The following is an 11955-nucleotide window of genomic DNA, read 5'->3' as shown; positions in this document are numbered from 1 at the left end:
AGAAGTCATTGGTTTTCTAGCAACAGACAATTGTTCCAAAATATTGAAGTATAGATGCTCAGGTAAATATTTTTTTAATTGTAGTTGTTTCATAATTAAAGCTTTATATGATGTTAATTAACTAGAATTTGTAATAGTTCTACCTGTGTGATTTAAAGTTCATTCCCTTTGGAGAAATAACAATCTGGGGTCTCATAAAACACTCGAATTAATACCTTCTATCTGCATTAGTCTGTGTTCCCAGTATTTGTTCATATGAATCAATACAGCTAATACTCTTTTTTCTTTTTTTGAATTTTATTTTATTTATTTTTTTATACAGCAGGTTCTTATTAGTTATCTATTTTATACATATTAGTATATATATGTCAATCCCAATCTCCCAGTTCATCACAGCACCACCCGCCCCCTCCAGCGCTTCCCCGCTTCGTGTCCATACGTTTGTTCTCTACATCTGTGTCTCAATTTCTGCCCTGCAAGCCAGTTCAGCAGCTAATACTCTTAAAAAATTACTTTATTATTCTCTTTCTGTCACCATCTATAAGTTTAATTTTACTGAGTAAGGTAAACATTTTTTATATTTTCAGAGAGCCAATAAATAGGGATATGTTCTGGATTATAAATAATCCAGAATTCCACAGTGCTTATTCCATCCCTTCTTCTCCTTCATATCCCAGTATTTGCTCTTTGTTTACTCTTACTGTTGCACCCTGCTCTTTGGAGAAAACTGAGGCTATTCCACATTAGGCTCAAAATATTACTATTCTTCTGTCTTAGATGAAGGGTTTATCTCTTTTACTCTAAAACTGATATCTAGCTATAATCCAAATCCCATCTATGTTTTCTCGCCATTTTATAATAATACTTGTGTAGGCTTTCTCTTTAGTCCCTTTCTATTCATTACCTCCATTTGCCCCACCTTAAACTATGTTCATTTCTCCTCATCTTAAAAAATACCCAAATACTTTGTGTGATTTGCTATCCCTTCAAGTATTCATCTGTTCTTTCTTCCACCATCTATTACCAGATTCCTGCTCTTGTTCCCTTCTCTTTCAGCGTATTCTTTCCCTTCTTAACTCCCTGCAGTCTAGCTTCTTTTATTGCCATTCTACTAAACTTTAATGTTAAAGGTTACCTGAAACCTCTTTTTTAACCCCCAAACCAATGACTTTTTAAAAGATTCTTATTGTCTTTAGTATTTCTGCACTGTCAACTACCATTCCTTGAAATCCTCTCCTCTCATTTGAAAACCATAGTTCCCAAACTGTCCACCCGAGCTCCCTGGGGCTCTGCAGTGAACTCACAAGGGCACTACACAATATTTAAAATTTTATAAGTGAAACACAAAATGGTCAACATCTTCTGGACACCACGTAAACTACTAGCTCAAAGTAGTTCACAGTTTCACCATTAGATTGTACTACATCTCTTTTGATGATGTCACATCTTTGTGAAGCTGGGTTTTCAGTGGTTGTTGTGATTTTTTAATTAATTTATTAATTAATTAATTTATTTTTGGCTGTGTTGGGTCTTTGTTGCTGCACGCAGGCTTTCTCTAGTTGTGGCGAGCGGGGGCTACTCTTCGTTGTGGTGTGCAGGCTTCTTACTGCGGTGGCTTCTCATTGTGGGCATCAGTAGTTGTGACACGTGGGCTCTAGGGCACAGGCTCAGTAGTTGTGGTGCACGGGCTTAGTTGCTCTGTGGCATGTGGGATCTTCCCAGACCAGGGTTCGAACCCGTGTCCCCTGCATTGGCAGGCAGATTCTTAACCATTGCACCACCAGGGAAGTCCCAGTTGTTGTGATTTTTAAAAAGCAAGCACCACATGAAAATCTGTGGAACAGGAAATGAGGGTGGCAGTGTCCAGTCTGATTACAAGTTTTGAGAACTTGTGCTGTACCCAATTGTTGCACAAATCCCATTAGAAAGTAATTGTAATTAATAAGAATGAAATACAAATATATATATTTCAAATTTAGGTCTATTATTTTTTTAAATGGCTACCAAGTTGTTAGAACATAAATACATATTGAGTTGTTTTGGACCTAACAGAACATTTGGTATTTCTTTTGGCCTAAGGGTGCTGTGAAAAAATCACCAAGATCTTTTTTTTTTTTTTTTAAATTTTTTTTTGGCTGTGTTGGGTCTTCATTGTTGCGTGCAGGCTTTCTCTAGTTGCAGTGAGTGGGGGCTACCCTTTGTTGCAGTGCGCGGGCTTCTCTTGCTGCAGAGCTCTAGGTGCAGGGGCTTCAGTAGTTGCGGCATGTGGGCTCAGTATTTGTGGTGCACAGGCTTAGTTGCTCCGCAGCATGTGGGATCTTCTTGGACCAGGGATCGAACCCGTATCTTCTGCATTGGCAGGTGGATTCTTAAGCACTGCGCCACCAGGGAAGTCCCAATCACCAAGATCTTAAAGATGCCACAGAGTGAGACAGTTGGGAACCTCTGGTCAAAAATATTCCAGTTCGTAGAATGGATGCTCTATAACTGTTAACTCCCTTTCATCCCTTAGTTTGTCTGATATAGTTCCTTCCTAGTTGCTTTGCTCCCTCAGTGACCATTCATTTTGCAGACACTTAGGGAGTGCTTATTCTGCAGCAGGCCCTGGAATCAGAGATGAATAAAACTCAGTCCTCACTTCAGGAAGTTTACAGTCTATAAAGCTCTCCATTTTATTACCTTTATTCCTTTATCTTATCTTCCTGCCAAATTTCTACAGATACTCCCCCCAATGTATAGTCTACAGCACTTACTCAACTCTGCTGCAGCATCATAGATGCAGCTGGCATCATCTATCGTTTTACCAATGATTTTCAAATCTGTATCTCCATACTTCACTTCTACTTTGGGTTATAGCCTCATTCTTCCATATCCAGCTGTACCTAGGACATACTCACTTTAATATTTTGTTATTTCAAGCTTAATGTATTCAAAACAAAACATCTTTCTCCCTCTTAAACTGCCCCCCCTCCAGCCACTCCATTTTTATTAATGTAGCCATTATTCTTCTGGCCCCCCAGATTTCAAACCTTGAATCATCTATAACTATCTTTTCTCCTTACATCCCCTATTTGTAGTCTATCATATTTGGTTCTTTCTTTCTTTCCCACACAGGCCCCTTTTCCTTCATGCCTAAATTACTAGCAGTCTTTCAGTCTCAAGTCTCACCAACCCCCAAGTAACGTGTATTGCTATTAACTTCTCTTCCTCATATGTGCTTTGTATCATGTCACCATGCTAAATAACCCTCAGCACTTCTCTGTAGCTCACTAAATCAAACTCTCTGCCTGGCTTTCAGAATTGTGTGGAACTTTGTCCTGCTTCCACTTGTTAAATTTTACTGCAATTTGTTCTGTTTAAGTCCACCAGAAATGTGCCATGCTTATTCCAAACTTTGCCATTCGATCCATTACAATCGAATTGTCCTAAATGTCTCCCTTACCCCGACAGCTCATTAGTCACCAATTTTACCTCAGAAATCTCTGCATTCTCCCTGCAAATGCTGTGTTTCAGAACCTCCTTATTTATCTGGACTGTTTAAGTTACCCCTCAACTGATCCTCTTACCTTCAGTTGAGCTTTCTGTAGACAAATCTTGTCATTTCCCTGCTTAATAAATATCCATCAGTTCTTCCCATTGACTTGAAGATAGTAGTTAAAAATCCTTAAGATGACTTTCAAGACCGTTTTTGACCTGGCCCCTTGCAGCCCTTACCAACCTCAACTTTTCTCCCACAGTTCTCTCATACCTTATACTCCAGCCACACACAGTACCTGTGATTCTCTGAACATACTATGCTTTTTTACTCTTCTGTGCTTTTGATGTGTTCTTTGTACTTGAAATGTCCTCATCCTTGCCAACTTTCTGCCTGGCTAACTTTTCCTGTAGGTGACAGGTGGATAGAGAACTTTATAATGGATGGATGTAGCTAACATTACCTGAACCTACTGATCAATCTTAATATCATAAAAAGAGAGATAGTCAAACTTTATGTTCCTGTTAATGTGATGCAGTAAGAAGTACACAATACTACCTGTGAGGAGTTCTACGAAAAACGATTGAACCTGGGCTTCCCTGGTGGCGCAGTGGTTGAGAGTCCGCCTGCCGATGCAGGGGACACGGGTTCGTGCCCTGGTCGGGGAAGATCCCACATGCCGCGGAGCGGCTGGGCCCGTGAGCCATGGCTGCTGAGGCTGCGCGTCCGGAGCCTGTGCTCCGCAACGGGAGAGGCCACAACAGTGAGAGGCTCGTGTATCGCAAAAACCAAAAAAACAAAAACACACAAAAAAACAATTGAACCTGAATCTGATCAATCATCTAGATCTAATTACAAGTTTCTTGGGCACACAGGAATATTTTAAAGGATGCAGCTAGGATGTAATCAGCAAAACCCAGCCTTTGGGAAGCTGCACATTACAAATGACCCAGGGTCTACAACAAGTAAATGACAAAGAGGAAGAGAGGAGAATTGGTAGATTAAAAGAAACTCAAGAGACATACCAGCTGAATGTAATGGCAGACCTTCTTTGGATCATGATTCAAATAAACCAACTGTAAAGAGAAAGTTTTGAAATGATGGGGAAATTTGAACACTGACTGGATATTAGATTATATTAAGCATAATTTTCTTAGGTGTAATAGTGGTTTTGCCATTAAAAAAAATAAAACAAAGTAAGTGTTTTTTTTAAAAAGAGTTCTTATCTGTTAAGAATGCATATGAAGTATTTACAGATGAAATGATACTAGAATGCAAATTGCAGCCTTCATAATCCAGTGTGTACATGGGGGGCAGAGCTGAGTAGGTGGGGGAAGATAAAATATGACAGACCATGAGTTAATAATTGTTGAAGCTGGATGATGGATACGTGGTGGGTAATTATACTTTTCTCTTTATTCTCGTGTGTTTGAAATGTTCCATAGTAAAACATTAAAAAAAAGAAGAAGAAAAAAAAGACGACTGGGCATAAGGGTCACTTCCTTTGGACATCTTCCCTGATAGTGACTCCTGCTCAGAATTAGGCCAAGGTAGATGCTGCTTTTCTATATCACCATAACTCTGTTCACACCGCTATGGCAACAGTTATTTCACTGTATTATATTTGGTGTCTTTACTCTCTCACATGACATGACTTGGAGTTTCTTGATGTATTTATAATTAAGTTGCTGATTTCACTTCAGTTACCATCATAAAGATATTTGCTTTCATAAATTTGTTATTAGATTTTTTGTAACATCTGTACATCACTTAAATTTGTTTTCTTTTAGGTTGCATAGCAGTAGGAAAATTCCTGAATAGCCGAACTTTTAGCAAGCTCTTACACTCTTGCCCATACCAATGTGATCGTCACAAAGTCATTGTGGAAGCTGAAGACAGATATAAAAATGGACTAAGGAAATCACTTATCTGTAACAAAAGTAATTAATTCAGCAATTTTAAAACTGTAATTATAGTAAGTGAGAAAGAGAAAAACAAATACCATATGCTAACACACATGTATATAGAATCTAAAAAAAAAAAATGGTTCTGAGGAACCTAGGGGCAGGACAGGAATAAAGACGCAGACATAGAGAATGGAGTTGAGGACACGGGGAGGGGGAAGGGTAAGCTGGAACGAAGTGAGCGAGCGGCATGGACATATATACACTACCAAATGTAAAATAGATAGCTAGTGGGAAGAAGCCACATAGCACAGGGAGATCAGGTCGGTGCTTTGTGACCACCTAGAGGAGTGGGATAGGGAAGATGGGAGGGAGACGCAAGAGGGAGGAGATATGGGGATATATGTATATGTATAGCTGATTCACTTTGTTATACAGCAACAACTAACACAACAATGTAAAGCAATTATACTCCAATAAAGATGTTAAAAAAACCCAAAACTGTAATTATAACCATACCTTCTGAACTATGATCTAGAACATTAAGTATATTAAAAGATAAAGGGTAAAATAATGTTGAAAAGAAAATCTGGGGCTTCCCTGGTGGCGCAGTGGCTGAGAATCTGCCTGCCAATGCAGAGGACACGGGTTTGAGCTCTGGCCTGGGAAGATCCCACATGCCGTGGAGCACCTAGGCCCGTGAGCCACAATTACTGAGCCTGCGCGTCTGGAGCCTGTGCTCCACAACAAGAGAGGCCGCAAGGCCACGATAGTGAGAGGCCCGCGCATGGCGATGAAGAGTAGCCCCCGCTCGCCACAACTAGAGAAAGCCCTCGCACAGAAACGAAGACCCAACACAGCCAAAAATAATTAATTAATAAAAAAAAAAAAAGAAAATCTGTCTCTGAGCAACTGTGATTTAAAATGTTCCCAGGGAGTAGGTTTAGTCTCTAGTAATTTAAAAATTCTTCCTAATCCGCCTAAGGATTCCCATTAGAAGAGGGTAAAAGGGAATATCATACTAATGGAATTGATGTGGTACTACTCAGATTGATACTCTAAGTACACTAAATGTTTTCTGTATTTTTCAGAAATTCTGCTGACCCCACGTAGAAGAGGAAAACTCAATAATGAATCTACTACGCCTGGAGGAATAAGTGAATATATTTAATTTTTAAATAAATATAAATTTCATGTATTCCTGAAAAAGAACAGCTGAATGATTGTTCTCAGTCACATCATTAATGGCTTTTAAATGATAACCCTTGCTTCTGATGAGGGTCATACTTCCTGCCAAAAGAGGCTTCCCTCTTCCCTTTTTCATGTTGCTTGCTCATCTATTACTTTTCATCTGGGGAAGGGGCAGGAGAAAACTAACATTTATTAAGAACCTCTTATGTGTTAGGTGTTTTATACATGTTATTTGCTTTATTTCATATAATGACATTGGAAGATAAGGTATTATTTTATTCCCACTTTAATTTGTTTTCTTTTAGGTTGCATAGCAGTAGGAAAATAGCCGAAATTTGCCAATGAGTTGGCAAATGGCAGAACTTAGATTCAAATGCAAGCCTGTCTTTCTCCAGAATCCCCTTTTCTATCCTCAGGATCACTTTTCTGTTTTAAGAGCAAAATTATTCTCCTATGCACAAGTGCTTCAGACAAATTTTGTGGAAGATTTTGGTTCACATCTGTAGCACTTTGAACAATCAAAATTGAAGAGACAAATAGTATAAACCTTAGAGCTCTGTTTAAAAATTAAAATATTTCTAAACTATGAGTTAATTTACAGGAGTTTTTCTTTAACTACAGGGTTAATCACCATTTCAAATTTATCACAAGACTTAAAGAACATTACCATTATCTTCGGTTCATATGGAATTAGTATGTGCAGAGTAAGACTAAGCAGTTGAGTACACTCCTTGTCAAAGTCACCTTGAAATTAGTAATATCTGTAGAGCCATTCAGTTATTTATTGTGAAGACATTTGGACTTGATCCATACAAGAAACATTTTGCCACATACTTTTGTTTGGCCATTTTCACTGCCAAAACCTTGAAAGAAATTTCAAATTTACTTTTTATAACTAGGTCTTTTTCTAGGTTAAAATTTCTGCATACAAATTAAAATTAAGTGCAGTACCACTACAGAGTAGCCCACTTTTTGAAGTAATATTTTCTGTAGAAACTGTTAGAAAATGGGTATTTTTCCATAGAAACGTTGCAGTTGGAAATCTTTTTGACAAGGAGTTGGCATCAAATAATAGAATTTCTTTTCTTTTTTTTTTTTTTTTTTTTTTTTGCAGTACACGGGCCTCTCACTGTTGTGGCCTCTCCCGTTGCGGAGCACAGGCTCCGGACGCGCAGGCCCAGCGGCCATGGCTCATGGGCCCAGCCGCTCCGCGGCACGTGGGATCTTCCCAGACCGGGGCACAAACCCGTGTCCCCTGCATCGGCAGGCGACTGTCAACCACTGCGCCACCAGAGAAGCCCAATAATAGAATTTCTTGAGCAGCATGTCTTAAAAGCAAATATATAACAACTACAAGTATTCTATAATCATTTTTCATAGTAAAATCATTTGCAGAGCATCATGAAATATACATAATTATGGCTATATATTGATTATACAGAGGGATCCTAAATATTTTTAAGTCACTTTCAGCTCGTAAATACCTACATCTTTTTTGTAGGTTCGAGTTGCTTAGCTAAAATCCAATAGTTAATAAGTTGGCCTGCTTTTTTCAAATTTAGAAAGACATCTTGAGGAGGTAGTGATTAGATTGGTCTTATATCTCTTTTACAAGCAGGCCAGGAATATTTGATGTACTGCCATTTTCCCCCCTCTTAATAAATTTCCCTTTCATACTAGAGACATTCATCACCTTTCATTTGGTTATAGGTTACACTCAAATTTGAGACTCTTCTTTTGAGAAGGGACCATTTGCAGTATCTAAGTATTTAAAGAGCCTTGGGGGCAAGGCTCTCTTTTAGGATGGATTGATATCTTGAGAGGGTTTGAAAAATAAGAGTCTCTAGGACTGAGCCCTCTTGCCTATTTTTCCCTGCTTTTTTCTAATGCCCAGTCAGTATTAGGAGGAGCACTAAAGAAGTCACAGAAGAGAGTCTTGTGGTCTTAGAGAGCTGTTTCCTTCTTCTAGTCTGTCAACTATGCTGCTGTGGTAACCTTTGAGGTATTTGGCACAGATGCTAATTTAAAGTCAGTGAGATGGCAACTGCAGGGGAAAAGTGGGGATTGGCTCTACATGAACACCCCCAGGACCCAATATCTTGAATGTTATAATAACCCATCTGGTCCTGATTATAATGAGTTCAAATCATTTAGCAAGTGAAGTTGAAATCATCTATTTCTCGGATAACCACAGTTTTCCAGTAGACCCAAGTAAGAATTAACTTCGTTGATAAGTTTTAAAACAGTTTTTACTGGTAGTAACATTTTTCTGTCAACAAATATTTATTGATCACCTACTATGTGTCAGATACTGTCTTAGGCACTGGGGACACATGAGGAGTAAAACAGACAAAAATCCCAGTCTTCATGGAGCCTGCATTCTAAGGAATACCATTAAGTAATATTTAGACATTATTTTCATTGATTTCTTGGCCTTCTGCTGGTAAGATTTTTCCCTCCTGCTTTAAAAGATCTGAACTATGGCTCCTATCTGAGGAGAGATGGACTAACAGTCATGACATGCAAAGGCAAGATTTTCGAAGGTTGTCCCAGCATAGCTATTCAAGGTCCTACTAAAGTAAATAGCAGACTTAATTGGAAATACAAAAACTCTTCCTCATCTGCATCTACCCACAATGATAATGTGCATTAACAGTGAATTAAAAAGCTTAAGGGACTTCCCCGGTGGTCCGGTGGTTAAGAATCCACCTTCCAACGCAGGGGATGCGGATTCTATTCTATGAAGTTATGGAGCCCTTTGGGAAGACTGTGTCTGTAAGATAGGTAAGCTGTTTGTTAACTGTCCTCACAGGAATGTTGAGAGAATTAACAATCAAATGTTTATAAAATTTTGTGTTTCTTGATCGAAGGATTTTGCGAATATTATCACAATAGGATTGTTACAATTATTGAAGAGATCACAGTGATAGCATCTAGTTTAATAGTAAGCACTCAGTTTTGTTTTGTTTTAATTGAAGTGGATTTCTATATGATGAGTAGTCCAGGCATGAAGTTTTCTCACTGTGTAATCCATATCCTTAGAATAAGTTAAGCATTTATTTGGGTCTCAAGAAATCTTTTTTCAGCAAGTACTAATGTATTCTACAATTCTCATTAATTGCAGAAAAAAGAAGAATTCGTAAAAACTTTACTGAAGAAGAAGTAAATTACCTTTTCAATGGAGTTAAGAAAATGGGAAATCACTGGAATTTAATTTTGTGGTCTTTCCCCTTTCAGCAAGGACGGAAGGCTGTGGACCTTGCTCACAAATACCACAAGCTGACCAAACGCCCCAAGTGTGTGGCTCCTTGATTGGAAGACTTGTTAGTTTTTAGTTTGATATCTTAAAATACAGTGTGTTGAAAATACAAAATTTTAAATATTCTTATAAACTCTTATGAGGCAGGAAATGTGGCAATGGGGATACTGTTTTAATTACTTTTTGTGATGCTGTAGCTCATCAAACTATTAAAATAATTTATAAAACAAATACACTTTTGGATTTCCCTGGTGATCCAGTGGTTAAGACTCCACACTTCCAATGCAGGGGACATGGGTTTGATCCCCGGTCAGGGAACTAAGATCCCACATGCCTCGCAGCACGGTCAAAACAACAACAATAACAACAACAACAAAAATTGTTTAAAACAACTTTTTATTGTTTGCTTTTAAGTTAGTTTTCTTCAAGTTGGAAACCAAACTATTAGATCTCAAACTTCTATTTTTCTTACTCTTTTTATATTCCATCATGCTGATGCATCCTCCATTATACCTAAAATGCTGTTGCTATGGCAAAGTGATCAAGTATCAAGGCATGAAAGCTCAGTTGTGCTTATGTACTCATTGGGTCACTGCTTCATGTCATTCATATAAATACCAAAGGGTATTTCCCTATAAGCATGGATTCTTTCACCTTTCAGATCATGACTATGTCTACTTAGATAAAGCAGAATTTTTATTAAATATCTTTTATTCTGATCCACAATGAAAATTCCAGAGGGTTAATAAGCAGAAAAATTTTAAGCATGAGAATAATTTACAATTAGGAAAATTCTTTGTATCATTTAAAGTGTGAATGACTCTAGTCCATTATCTGTCAGTATTTCCTAAGCACTATGGGGATGATTTAAATGATCTGCTGGGTTATTTTGATGTGTATTTCTCAAGATGTATGAATGTTGTTTTAGGTCAAAGGGGAAAATATTTTGTCTGTTGCCTCAGCCTTACTGGCAATAGTTTTTTTTTTTTTGATTGATTGGAAATTATCTATGTAACAGGAAATCACATACTACTTACAGAGCATCCCCAAGAGTATGACATACTGTAGCTGGGACACTGTTTTGTGTCAGTCACTGACACTATATTTAAAATAACCTATACTGCCTTCTGAAACCTTGAAATTTTATCCTAACCCTTGGCTAACTTTTGGTTAATGTGAACTGCTTTTTTCCCTCAAATAGAATTTGGTAGTAAAGTAAGTGAATACACATCAAAAGGAAAGCCAAAGAATGATCCCATATTAGAGGACTGTTTGACTTTAGGGACTCAGACCTGGCCAGTTCAACAGGGAATAAAAAGGGATCTCTAAAATGTCAGACCCTTGGAGTTGGGGCTGACCTCAGTTATAGTTCCCTGCCGGAGGCATAAACTGCTGTACAACGATCTGGACATTGGCTATCTTTAGTTTTGCATATATCCTCAGAAACCTGGAATTTACTATTTCACAGGGTGATAATTGATGGTCAGTTCTTCGTTATGCTAAAATGAAATATACTTTTCTGGAGTACCTCCTGCAGAACCACAAAAGTTGAATCTCTTTTCCACATGCCAGCCCTTGAGAGAGTTACAGATAGATATCTATCACTTTCTCCTCCATCCTTTATCCTTCATGCTGATGAGCCCCAGCTACTTCCTGTTTCAGCTGAACAGTGTCATGTCCCCTTATGAGCGTAGTCACTGACCACTGGATACCTTTTTGTTTATAAACTGTGTCCAGAAAGAAATGTGGCCTGACTGGCAGAGTAGGGGGATCAGCTTCTTTGCTAGGACCAAAGAGGTTTTATGGACCTTACCTAAGATACTTCTTGGCATTCTACATGACCAACTCTCCGATTATAGTTGATATAGTTAAGACTTATAATTTTTATTAATTTCTATCTTGTTCTTACACATGTATTTTTAACTCCACTACAGGACTTCAGTGGCCCCTGTTAAATTTAATCTTGTTAGAATTAGTTTGTACTCAGTTTGTCATCCAGTGTGTTAGGCCTTCCTTCCTGCTTCAGGTCATCCACAGCTTCTGTGAGTGTGCTGCTGCATTCTCATCCCAGTCATGGATGGCACCCTGAATTGGCTGGGTCAGGGCAGGAGATTGGGCCAGGTCCC

Source organism: Phocoena phocoena, chromosome 20 (assembly GCF_963924675.1).
Source record: "Phocoena phocoena chromosome 20, mPhoPho1.1, whole genome shotgun sequence".
NCBI lineage: Eukaryota > Metazoa > Chordata > Mammalia > Artiodactyla > Phocoenidae > Phocoena > Phocoena phocoena.
This window is presented reverse-complemented; position numbering follows the sequence as displayed.